Below are 14,356 nucleotides of genomic sequence, written 5' to 3'. Positions count from 1 at the left end.
AGTTATGTGAGATGATTAAGTTCTACAGATCAACACTTTGCCTATAGTTAGCAATCCTCTGTTGTACACTGAAAATTTTAAGATATCTCATATTGATTGTTCTTACCGGAAGGAAGGAAGGAAGGAAGGAAGGAAGGAAGGAAGGAAGGAAGGAAGGAAAGAAGGAAAGAAGGAAGGAAGGGAAGGGGAGGGGAGGGGAGGGGAGAGGAGGGCAGATAGGACCCCTATCTCCCATTCTCTGTGAGGCAGTAGGAGCCTAACTCAGATAAGCACCTATCAGCAAACACAGATGGCCTCGTCACATTGACCAACCTCCCCCTAAATACCCCTAGTTCACCCCAGCACTTAACTCATTCTTTCCATCTTAATAGAGGTGAGTTCAATCTCTCTCCCCTATCATAGCAGTCTTGAATAAAGTCTTCCTCACCAGTTTAATTCATTCCAGAGCAACTTTTCTTTGACAGGGAGGGGAAGAAGGAAATTGAAAAAAAGAAAAAAAATCCCAGCAAGAAAATCCCAGTTCCATTTTACCTATGAAAATCTTACATTCCGGTGAGTTTAATGAATCTGCCAGCTGGGGATCTACACCCAGATCTCTGGGTCTGTGCTTTTTCCACCCTCTGCCATGCCTGATTCTGTGCTCCGCAGAACAGACTGAGCAAAAAAATATCAACTTGCAAGAGCTTCTCTCCATTTTTCAGTGTATTTTATTCCAACAGCACTCCCCCAGGCCAGGTTGTTTGTGGCCTCCCTAACAGGTGTGCCAAGGGCCATACAACGACTTCTCTTTGCCTCTGTGTTCTGTATGTCCAGAGGCAGGCAGAGGATGAAACATGTTAGCTTGTCACTGACGGTCACAGATCTGCTTTGTCGGGGAGCCTTTCTCAGGATTTTGTATTCTGGCCACGTGTGGGGCCTAACTGCACATCAGCAACGTGACAGTGATTGCAAGCGGCTCTGTAAAATATTTATTCAGTATTAGCTTGCAATGAGTATTCCCATTAAGTAATGGGACGGGGAGTGCTCTGGTTCCGAAGAAAGAGGAAGGCAGGTGTGAGCCTGCAAACATTAGGAGTCAATTAAATTTTCTGAATTTTTAAAACACAAAAGATGTGCACTGAAGGCTGGAAATTAGAAATACCATTACTTTTGTAATCACTGAAGAAAGAACACAAATGATAAGATCAGCACTTTGAAGATGAAATTATCTGAATTTTGTTTTATCTTTGCCAGGAGATATGATGAAAGATATTTTATATGTGGAAATTAACCTAAGGATTCCAGATAAATTGAAATTCTACTGAGACAAACTATTTTTTTTAAGAAAGTGATCTTTGGGAGAAAAATAAGATATTTTGATTTGGGTAGATGAAGATTTATTTATTCATTTAATCAATATGCATTAAGGGACTTATATGGCTAGATGCTAGGATATTAGAAAAACCAAAAGGATGTTGTTTAATAGTGTAGCACAAAAGACAGCTATTAATAAAACTTATCACGCAAATAAATATTTAAATACACACTGATGTAAGTCACTGCAAGAAAAGAATTTGTCTCTTCGATAGCACACAACAAAAGGGAGTTTGTCTCAGGCTTCCTTGAGAAATGATTTTTAGGAGAAGATCATAAGGATACTACAAGTTTACCAGGTGGAGGAATGAGGGAAGGAAGTGATGCTGGCAACAGAGGTATGAATATTAAAAAATAAAGTTGGAGAACCGGGAGTTGCCAGACCGTGCAAGGATTCCTAGGCCAGATTAAGGATTTTGATCTTTGGCCTGAAAGCAGCAGGAAGTCATGGCAGTTTTCAAAAGGCTGCCTTTGAAAAGATCACTGTGGGGGCAGTTTGGAGACTGGCTGGAGTGTGTTCAGGACAGAGCATGCTGAGTGGAAGCAAGATCAGCCAGGAGTTAGTGACCCGCTGGTTAGGTGAGAGAAGCTGGTAGTGTAGACAGACTAGCAGCCATGGATATAGTGAGAAATGAACAGAGGGCAGTAATCCTGGGGGAGTTCAAACGAGAACCTGTTAAAATGACCAAATCAGAGCAGATCAGAGACCCCACTAGCAAACTGCATGAGTGGTCCAAATGCATGACCACTGGGGCATTTTGTTAGAGGGGGCATGTTCTAAGGATCATGTTCTCATTTTCAGGATGTGATCCCTAAACAGCCAATTCCTAGCTCATTTCTCCCAAATTATAAAATCATTTCTTAAGGAAGACCAGAAAAGGCCTTTGTTGTCTGTGATTATTCACCTTAGAATTGTCATTAAAACCATGTAAACAAAACCCTTTTGCCCTGGGCAATTCAGCAAGGCTCAGACTGGGCTTTATTTATTCTGCAGAATTTTCCACAGTAAAGGTACTCAAGGCAGCGATTTGTACTTGTAGCTGCAAAAGGAAGGTATGGGTTTTTCATTATCGGCTACAACACAGGTTTAAGCTCTGCATTCTGTTGATCAAGAGGTAGAAATTGCTCTAGTCCTGGAATCTTGTATTTAAACCATGCATAATAAAATTTTGTGAAGTTGACCTAGGAGTGGGACAGCTATTTCAGAAAGAAAGAAAAGTTGTTTCATTAAACACCATACAGAGAAGTTGAGCACTCTCTACTCTAAGTGGCAGCTAAGTGCCTCCATTATTTGCCAGTCCGGGTTGAGCTAACAATTCTAAGGCCAGTGGGTTTTACCCATTAGCTAGGGAGTCATTTGCCAGACATCCCGAGTCCAGATCGGAGGTGGGGCCCAGGAGCCTTTCACAACCCTCAGCTGAATTCAAGGAAATACCAGATGGTCGATTCAAATAGGTCTAGTGACTCTGTATGAAATATAATACTTAGGATCATACGGAGCACCGCTGAAAACTGGACAAGCCATAACAGGTGTATAATTGTTTTTGTCTCACAGAGTTGCTGTAACTCATCCTTTCTACAGGCGAAGTGTTCTCTGGGTCCTTTGCCTTGCTTCCTTTAAAATTCTACACACTATTACATACACACCACTGACTTAACATATTCTCTTCCATATACTTTAGCCAGTTGTCGACGCATTTCTGCCTAGAAACATTTTTCTTTGAATAAAACCAACCCTTACTGCAGGGACTGTGGGTTTAGGAAAAGATTTATTTTTAACTGTAGAATTTCAAAATGACAGCTAAGAGTCTAGGGATCCCCATTTCACCTGTGCTGGGTCCTTCCCACACCCCCAAAACAGTGGTGATAATATTCCCTCAAGAATGAAAAAGTGGAAACCTACAAAATAGATGAGATTAATCACCTATAAAAATAAAGTATCAATTTGTTAGAAAATATCAGTGAATGCAGGCTAATCCAGTTGAATTTCTTAGAAATTATCTTTTTATCCTAAATAAAAGGAGATAATGTAGACCAGTGGTTAGAAACATGGCCTACACCTTAACCACTGGCTGTGTGACTGTGGGCATTTTATAACCTTTTTAAGCATCACACTTTTATTGGTAAAATATAAAAGTAGAAATAATTACATCTGAAACATTTCTGTGAAGATTAAATAAGATATTGAATATAATAGATGCTGTAAATTTCATTTGATTGTTTGGTATCTTTATTGTTTTGACTCAAAGCTGAATAGTATTTTAAAAACAATGTCTTTCCTATAGATTCATTTTAACCAATTAAATTTTATTATGAAGAAGATTATATATACATATCAAATATCTAGGAACAAATTTTTAAAATCCAAGGCTATAAGAAGAAACCATAAAGCTTTACTGAAATTCAATGTTGCAAATCTATCTAATCTTCCCAAATTAATAATTAATCTCACCGATATCAATTCAGTAAAATTCCCATAAAGCCCCTATGCTATGTTTTTCAGAATTTAAGAGATTGATTCTGAAGTCCATCTGAAGGAGTAAATACGGAGAAGCAGCAAAATTATTACGATAAAGAATAGAAAGGGCTTATCGGCTAGAATCAGTCAAAGCCTTGGTACTTTAACAGTGTGGTAACCGATGCAGAGAAATATATATAAATATTTTAATTTAAGCTAGCTTAATACTAGTTTCTCATTTGCACATAAACTAAACAAAAATGACTAATATAATGCTGATAAATATTTAGTCCTCAAATGTTGATGTCATGAAACTATCCTATACAGATACGCCTCGAGATGCATTAAAATATTTGTAAGTATATTCACTACGAAATTATTTGTCATTTAAAAACAACAGACAAATATAAATGCCTGTGAATAAGTTATATCTGAGCCCAAATATTCCAAGACTCTGTCTGACTGGACAATATCCTATGTAGATGAAATCTCTTTCTAAACCTTTAACCCCTAACAAAGTTTGATGTTAACAAATTCTGGTGATGAGGATGAAAATGATAATAAATACTTATTGAGGGCTTTCTATGTACCAGACACTTTCCTTATTTTTCACTACATCATTTGTTTATCACAAAAATCCCATAAGGTAGTCCTAATGGTACCATTAGTATTCTTAGTTTACAGATGAAGAAATTCTCAGAAAGATAAAGCACTTGCCAAGCATCTGCCAGCCAAGACTCACACTCAAGTCAGCCTCACATCAAAGCAATACTCTGCACTGTTTCTCGACCAAAAAGGAAAACAGTCTATTATAAAAAGCACTGATTAAACTTCTTAACTTAGATCTTAAATAACCCTCATACATCAGAAGTAGATGTTTTATTAAAACCTGCTGAGTTTTGACCTCTAGAGATGATTGTTTCTTCTGGTCTTCGGTCACTATGTTTATGGAATCCTGCTGAGAAAATAACATCACCCAGTTTTTTTGAGATGCACACGTTATCTATAGAAGATATTTGATATTCATACTATGCTATCTTGTGTTATTTGTGGTTTTTCCAGGTACATATTTATATTTACATTTGAACTATGCACCTTAAATTGCATATTACAACAAAGAACATGAGAAAAACACTCAAACACATATGATGGAAGTGATAATGATGCAGATGACAATTATAATTGATGTTTTATTTCAAGTTCCCATCATTCTAGAAGCAGATTCAGAACAAAGTTAGAAGTAGAACAGGAAAAAATAAGTAAATGTGGAAAACATTCTTGGTTATTTTTTTCCCTTAAAATTTCACTTCTTATAACATGATCATCCCAAATGTGAAATACCTAGTTTTACTTTTCTCCATACTTTTCTTCCATCTCTTGGAGAGACAAAAGTGAATATGTATTAGTTTCTTTTTTTTTTTTAAGATTTATTTATGGAGGGGGGAGCAGAAGGAGAATTCTCTAGCAGACTCCCTGCTGAGCATGAGCCTAACAACGATGACCTGGGGCTGGATCTCAGGACCCTGAGATCATGACCTGAGCCGAAACCAAGAGCCGGCCCCTTAACCAACTGAGCCACCCAGGTGCCCCCAGTTTTTTATTTCAATTACAGTTGATGACTAAGCACGCTTGTTGCCTCCAAACCAAGAAACTGACTTTTTCCTTTTTCTCATGCGCTGACTTGGAAAAAAATGTTAGCACAGTTTGTTTCTATAATAATTCCACTACCTGCAACCCATCTGGATCTCAAAGTAAAGTGATTTGATTATATTACGCAGATTTGTTTTCTCTCAGGTTTTAATATTAAGTTACCATTTCAGGGTTTTCTTTACAACAAGAATCAAACATGCTGACTATGTATAAATTATGTTCTTTTAATAGTTAGTATAATTTAATCCAAGGCTATTACTAGCCTAATTGGGTTTATTTGTGTCTTGGCTTAAGGTCTAGAGCATAACAAACTTAAAGATTTGAACACAGTGAGGTTAATTATGCTGAAAAGCTGCAGAGCAGCTAGTTCTTCAGGTCCATTACACACACACACACGCACACGCACACACACGCACACGCACATGCAACATGAGGATAAAGAACCAAAGAAATTCTTCCAATAAGAAGTGAAATCACAGCTTTCTTCTTAGATCTGTGTGCTGCCATAGCTCAGGTTTTAAGATAGTGTTTGCTCCCTTCGTTCTTCGTGATAAAGTTTTGGGCCAAACTATTTGTCCTCAAGGGCTGTTCCACTCTGCTCAAAATGGCTCCCCAGCACCTAAGAAATTCAGTATAAATTCCTCACTCTGGCTTTCAAGAATTCTCTAATTTGAACCCAATTTATCTGCACAATATCATTGCCCCCTCCTCTACTACATGATCTTTAGCTTAATTATAGTGCCCCAAACACAACGAACTTCCCAGCTCCGTGCCACTGTTAATGCCCACACCTTCCCACATTGTCCCCAACACTCCTGCTCATCTCTGTTCCACTCCATCTTAGGGGATTATAGGAAGTACGTATGGGACAGTGAGCCGGCCAGATCACTCTGGGTCCTAGAGAACCAGAGCAATAACCCAGCATCACAGGACCTAAACACAATGCCAGGGGATTGCTTGTTTTAGTCATTTGTTTGCCTTGTATATCCATTTTCCAAACATAGATTTAATGGATTCCATTGTTGGCTGTAAAACATGAAGCTTTCTTTTTGAACACAATTTAGCATCAGAGAACCTTAGGGGTTGTTAACTTCTCTTGGGTCCAGACTAGCATATATCTTTAGCTTATGCATGGATCCTTCACCTACCAGTTGCTGTGGCCAATGCTTGGGCTCAGAGAGCAGAGCCAGCAGGAATGTGTGCAGGAACGGACCAGGTCAGGCCAGTAACAGACACCCGTAGCACACAGACCTTGAAGACTTATGGACTCCTTTCTGTTGAGTCCCCTTTTAGGGCTTTAAATCTCACAGGCAGATAAAAACCCTTCCTTATTTGTAAAGAAATAGAAGAAGAGGGGCTTCTGTTGTCTGTGTCAGACACAGTTAAATGTCTGACTTCAGCTCAGGTCATGATTTCAGGGTCCTGGGATCGAGCCCCACGTCAGGCTCCCTTCTGCTTCTCCCTCTCCCTCTGCTCCTCTCCCTGCTCATGCTCTCCCTCTCTCAAATAAATAAATAAAATCTTGGAAAGAAATAGATGAGGAGGCAATAAAAGTCAATGAATTACTGACACCCAAAACAACATGGCCAGATCTCAAGAATTTTATGCTGAGTGGAAGAAGCCAGATGTAATGGGGTACATACTGTATGAGTCCACTTATAAGTAGTCTTTGAACAGGCCAAACTAATCTATTGTGGTAGAAATCAGAACAGTAGATGTTTTACTGGGGTTTCAAGGTTGGACAAGGAGAATAGTGTCAGAAAATTTCTGGGAATGAGGACAATGGTCTATATCCTACAGGGTATGAATCAGATAGATGTAAGAATTCGCCAAAGGTCATTAAACTGTACACCTAAAATTCATGCATTTCACAGTAAGAATACTGTTCTTTGATATTTAAAAGGAGATTTAGAAAATCAACGCAAGTTAGAATGTTTTCCCCCTAACTAACTGGATTCTCTCATTTTCACTGGATTTTGAGGATAAGGGCCCAGTGTGTGTAGGTAGGGGTGGCCTCTGCAGCCATGATTTCTGGATCTAAATCTGGTTTTACCACTTTCTGGCTTTGTGACTTTGGCCGAGTCGCCTGAGCATTCTCAGTACAAGGCTGTTTCATTAAAAAACCCAATAATTATCATCATCATACTTTACAGAATTATTATAAAGATTAATTTAATGAGATGATGCATACCAAAGCCTTGATCCCAGGACCTAAGTATATGGTCATCATCAGCTATAAGCATCAATACCAGATTTAAGCACCTTGGGGGAAAGACTATGGTTTCTTAGTGTTTCTGTTGCCCCAGCAGATCTCCTGTGTCCCTATGTGTCTCCAGTTGGAATGTATGTGACAGAGGTCTGAACACAAGATGTGGGGTTTTTCAAAACTATATCAACATGTGAAATACTTCTGAAATGTCAATATGCCTTAATATTTGAGGGAAGAAGTAAACATCTTAACTATTATAAATGCATGACACTTCTCTTGAATAGAATAAAATCCCTAAGCATATCAAAGATAAAACTCGAGGGTTCAAAGTAGTTTTAGGCAGCTTCTGCTGCCTCCAGAAGTGTCTTCTGGGTTCAAATTTCAGGGTGAATTCAGTAGAGAATTTGATAAGTGATATGAATATTTGCTGAACTCAACTGAAATATAGCTCATTCGGGGTTCACATTTGGAACCCTGTTTAGTTCATCTTAATTTATCGTCTTGATTGTATTAATCTACTTAATCTATTAATCCATTGAATTTCAAGTGAGACAAGTAGTACCAATTCATTCATCCCATGAAGGAAGGTAGAGACGATGCTATGCACCCTGTTAGTGTATTTTTTTAATTCATTTAAAAAAGAAGTGTCAACAACAAATAGTGAATAGAGCCAATTCATCACTGACCAGCATCTTTCACAGAGTAGCTCTTTAGTAACATCTGATGATCAACAGACGTGACCCACAGTCAGTGCTGTGGGAAGGCCAAGTTCTACCCGTGAACACTTTCAGGAGGATGGGATACTGAAGACCAGCTGACTCTTACAGTGCTCTCAGAATTCACCCTGATTTAAGTTGTTTTCAAATACTGTGCCCATTGTACATGCAAATTCCCTGCAGTAATCCGCAAAACAACTTCTAAAAATACTTAGGAAAGTCTATATTCAATAAGAGATGATTTTAGGGAACAGTTCTCCTAGGCAGTGAGTTTAAGACCTAATCTCTTTTGGAAATTCTTATTTCAAATGAATAGAAACTACCAAGGTATGAAGTTTAGAGAAATAAACAGCCTTTGGGTTAGCTTAGCATATATGCTTCCCGAATCCTGATACAAGAGCTCAGAATGGGCACCTGCTTAAAGCACCCTGGATTGCTGTGTTCATTCCAAGAATACAGAAACACCCGTTCATGCCTCAGATGAGCGTTCTTCAGCACCGTATGCCTCACAGCTGTTGGATTTCCAGGTCCTGCATGTAGATCCTTTATTTTACAACATCTTTTGGGCTCCTGGACCCAATTCCAATGTGTGTGTGTGTGTGTGTGTGTTTCCCCACACCAATGAGCAATTCATGGATACCAGCAGGTTGTCTGAGAATTCAACTCAGTTCTGACCCTATCTACCCTGAGACAGCATCAGATTCCATAGGTTAAGGGCTCAGCCTCAGAAGATCTCCCTTTGCTCTAGAAACTCATTGCAAGCCCATGTTTTTACCTGCACTTCTGACCCATCGGCTACAAACTGGAGGTTTCAACGACCCCCTCCAACTCAGGATGCCAACCACAATTCCAGGTTGTTGCCTGTATCTCTGAAGGACTGGCTATAAATCAGGGGTTCCCATGACTCCCTCCTTGGGCTCAATTCACTTGCTAGAATGGCTCACAGATCTCAGGAAATCCATTTACTCACTAGATTACCAATTTATTGCAAAGCATATTGAAGGATACACATCAACAGCCAGATGAAGATATACATAGGCCAAGGTCCCAAACAAAGGAACTTCTGTCCTTATGGAGCTTGAGGCTCAGCACAGTGGCACGTGGAAGCCTTCTGGTTCCCCAGCCTGGAAGCTCTCCCAACCCCCTCCTTGTGAGTTTTTATGTAGGCTTCATTACATAGGAATGATTATTAACTCATTGGTTCCCCTGGAAACCAGCCCCCATCCTTAGGTGCTCTCTAAAAGTCACCTCATTAATATAAACCCAGTTGTGGTAGAAAGGGGCTCATTATGAATAATCAGATACCCATTCCACCTTTATGGCTCTGAAGTCTTTTCAGAAACTGAGGACAAGAGACCAAACAAAAGATGCTCCATTGCTCTTATGTCAGAGAATTCCAAGGGTTTAAGGAGCTGTGAGCCAGGAACCATGGATGAAGACCAAATATATATGAGAAATATATTTTGTTCATCTGAATGACCAAACACATGTATTTCTTAGAAACTACAATATCACATAACATAACTGTTGATTCCCACACCCAACCTCCCCTCCATGCCCAGCAGTTCCTTCCATACCCAGCTATTCCTTCCATACCTTCCATAATCATTTATTCCCTCTGCAAGTATTCATTGACCTCCTACTATCTGTAATGTCTGGGTTGTCATAACTTGGGGAAGGGGCATGAGGGAAGGGGTGGCATCCAGTAGGTAAAGGCCAGGAAAGATGTTAAACATCCTACAATGCACAAGATAAGCACCCAGCAAGGATTATCCAGTTTACAATGTCAGTAGTGCCAAGGATGAGAAACCCTGGTCTAGGAGGAGAGAGCTGGGACTTTGCTGAGTTTCCAGGATAGGTTATAGGCTTGCTTTTGCATCTGCTTCACTAATAAGTTGATTTTTGAATAGTGGGAGTTAAGGGAACCATATAACTTTTGGCTCCCTAAAAACTTAACTACTAATAGCCTCCTCTTGACCAGAAGCTTTACCAATACCATGAAGAGTCGATGAACACATATTCTGTACATGGTATGCATTATATACTGTACTCTTACAATGAAGTAAGCCAGAGAAAAGAAAATGTTATTAAGAAAATTGTAAGGAAGAGGGATGCCTGGGTAGCTCAGTTGGTTAAGCGTCTGCCTTTGGCTTGGGCCATGATCTCAGGGTCCTGGGATCAAGTCCTGCATCAGGCTCCTTGCCCAGCAGGGAGCCTGCTTCTCCCTCTGCCTGCTGCTCCCCCTGCTTGTGCTCTCTCAATCTCTCTCTGAGAAATAAATAAAATCTTAAAAAAAAAATTGTAAGGAAGAGAAAATACATTTACAGTACGTACTGTATTTATTGAAAAAAATCCACACATAAGTGGTTCTACGCAGTTCAAATCCATATTGTTCAAGGGTCAACTGTATATTCAAGCTGAAACCACTTTCATTTTAATGCACCACCCGTGTAGCAAAGTTGTGGGGAGGACTTGGAACTTTTTTCTACTTCCAACTATTGAAGACTGCCAACAAGTATCTTTAAAAAAAATGACCTAAGACAATTTGGTCAATTTTTTTAAAGATTGCATTTACTTATTTGAGAGAGAGAGAACATGAACTGGGGGAGCAGCAGAGGGAAAGGGAGAAGCAGACTCCCCACTGAGCAGGGAGCCCAATGCGGGACTCGATCCGAGGACCCTGAGATCATGACCTGAGCCGAAAGCAGACACTTAACCAACTGAGCCACCCAGGCGCCCCTGTCTTAGGTCAATTTGTATGACCTCCTACAAATCTTCCTTTACTCTCCTGGACAATGCCATGCTCTGTTTTTCATTGTCATTTCTTCAAATGACTAAAAGCAGAAAAGGAAAAATGTTGGGAGTTGAGGTGGCATCGTGTTATATTAGCTACTTAATTTGGGCAATCTCCCCAGGATTCTATTTTAAATGCTTGAATATTATATTTTCTTATTTTATAGAGCCCTAAATTACACATAAAAATAATTCCAAGTGCTGTATTTAACTTTAATCTGATTATTTTAAAAGTAGCATACCAATTGCTTAAATTAAACAGATATTTTATCAACTGGGTTTCCTACTAATTATGCTGTTGCTCTTATTAAAAATTACTCACTGTAGCATCTGTTCCGATTTCTAAAAAACAATGAAAAGGTTTGTTCGCATGTTTTTATTTTTAGAATGAACTAAAAAGAACACATGAACATGTCCTGTTAAATAAGTATTTTACCTTTAAAAGGCAAATTTATGGATTCTGTAAATCTGAATTTAAGCATATCAAGTCTTTTAAACTCAATGACTGTCTTATGATCTGTGTAAAAACCACCATCAAAGTTAGTTAGTTTATTTAATTATTTGCAAGTCTGCTTCTTTATAGCAGCTGATTTGGGGACATGTCTTTCCTTCTTTATTTTGTGGAAAAGTGTTGATGTTAAGCAATGGAACCAACATTCATTAAATTGTGAGAATAGCAGATCTGTAAGCCCCTTGAATGTTAATGCTGGGAGGGCCTCATGAATAATCTAGTTCAGTTCTTTCATTGTATCAGCAGGGAAATTGAGGCTTAGAGATGGGACCGACTTTGGACCCAGCAAGACAGTGAATCCATGGTAAAGCTATGAAGTCCACCCAAAATGTGCCACTCTGGTGTGTGGGCTATTTTGAGCTGAAGGCTCAAGAGAAGCTTTTGCCCCTCCCTTAACTACCTAGAAGAATCTAAATTGGAGGTCTTTCTCAGAATAAAATTTATTACCAGAGATAAATTTTATCCGAATGATCCATCTGTGTGGCAAGGAAAACACTTAATTACCAAACATCTCCTCTTCTTCTTATTGCCTGTGAATTGCCCCCCTCTCCTTTGAAGCCCCGGACCTTTATTCAACTCCTTAACTTAGGATGGTGTTTTTACCTCCTTTTACCTGTCTTTGAACCTCTCATGTATGTGGGATTCCCAGATGTAAGAAATTAAATTTGATTTTCTCCTGCTAATGTGTCTCGTGTCGATTTAATTCTTAAAGCCACCCAGAAGAATATCTGAAGGGAAAAAAATTTTTTTCCTCCTCAACAACTACAAATATCTAAGATAGGCAGATTTCTAATATGGCTCGCAATGAGTCATGCTCTTGTCTGATCCTCTCCCCTGTGAATATGATATGATATCATGTCCTTGATTAGGTTATGTTATATGGCAATGGTGTAAGGATTTTGTAGATATAATTTAAAACTCTAATCAGCTGACTTTAATGAAAAGGGAAATTATCCTGGGTGGCCTTGACCTAATAAGGTCATGTCTTTCAGAAAGCATCTAGACTCAAAGCAATAGCTTCTTCTGTTGGCCTTCAAGAAGAAAACTAGCATTTTGTGAAGAAGGCATGTGGCAGGAACAGTGGGCAGCCTCTAGCAGCTGTGGGCTTCAGTATTACAATTATAAGGAATTAAACTCTTCCACTAGCCAGTGGGCTTGGAGGAAGACTCCGAGGCTCAGATAAGAATGCGGCTGCATTCATCACCTTCCTTGATTTCAGCCTGGTGAGACCCTGAGCAGAGGGTCAAGCTAAGGGGTACCCAGACGCCTGACTCATGGAAACTGTAAGATTTTTTTTAAAGTGAGTGTTCTTTTAAGCCACTTTGTGGTGAGTTACACATCACCAAAAAATATGATGTCCTTGTTCTATGATTTTTCTACACTTAGAACTGCCTTCCTTCTCTCTATGGGCCAGATAATTCTTAGATTCTTTGGGATGAGATGACTATTTCAGGAACAAACTGATAAGAGATAAGCCAAAGTGTTTCATGCATGCTTCACTCCTTCTTCTACAACACCCTGCTTCCGGCTCTCAACTGAGGATTGAGGTTGGAATCATCAATAATCTTAAGGCCTAATGCTGACTGCTCTTTTGGGCTACAGAGCATCAATAAGGATAATAAGTACAATGGATTAAAACAAACAAATAAGTTAAATCCATGAATTTATATGGATGCTAAAGACAAAACTCAAACAAACAAAAATCTTCATTATTCATCTTTTCAGGAATTTGGGGGACAATTCATTATTTTAAGAAGGTGAAGTATAAGGAATGGAGGAAGCATTTATCCTGCCTCTCCTATGTGAACTGGACTGCAAGGAAACCAAATAACTGATGAGGAAATTTCTATTTATAAAACATCACACCTATTGAATGAAGAAAAAAATTATAGAATTCACACATCACTATTTTTTGAACTCCAGTAAATTCATGTAGTAGACAATGATCATCAGTGGCTGTGAAAAGGGGGTAAAATAGATCATTATGTGCCTTCTGAAGGTCACTCTACCAGAAATTGAATATGCAAAGGAACAGGCTCCAGAGATCTAACTACCAATCTGCAGGAAATATGGAGGCACAGGGACCTGCTAAAGCCACCACGGAGATGCACTGATCAACATTCAGATGGTGGGGAAAGTGATGTCATAAATAACATGAATTCCTTAAAAATGAATTGCAAGGAATAGAAATAGAGATGGTAGAAGGATGCATAGATTAAAAGAGACTTAAGAGAAATAACAATAATTGCAATGTATAAATCTTAGCTGGGCCTTGAAGAAATTGTACATGCACACACACATGTATATATATACATACCCACACACCCACATGATACAACTGGAAAACTTTGAACACTGGCTGGATATTTGATAATATTAAGAAATATGAATTGTTGGGGTTTTTTAGGCATTCATGTTTATTTTTGAAGACAGAGTCCTTGACTTTTAGAGATCTGCTGAGTAATGTAATGATAGGATGTCTTGGATTTTACTTCAAAATAAATGTAATGAGAGGCAGGGGAATGTGGGTTGGGTTATGAGGAAACATGATTGATTGTGAGTCAAAAAATGTTAGTTGATGGGTGCACAGGGCTTCATTATATTTTTCTGTTTTTTATGTTTTGAAATTGCCCCTAAAAGAAAGGTTTTTAAAGCAAATTATGTCA

Source organism: Phoca vitulina, unplaced genomic scaffold, assembly GCF_004348235.1.
Source record: "Phoca vitulina isolate PV1807 unplaced genomic scaffold, GSC_HSeal_1.0 scaffold50, whole genome shotgun sequence".
NCBI classification, from domain to species: domain Eukaryota; kingdom Metazoa; phylum Chordata; class Mammalia; order Carnivora; family Phocidae; genus Phoca; species Phoca vitulina.
The sequence above is the reverse complement of the archived record's forward strand: the minus strand, read 5'-3'. Positions refer to the sequence as shown.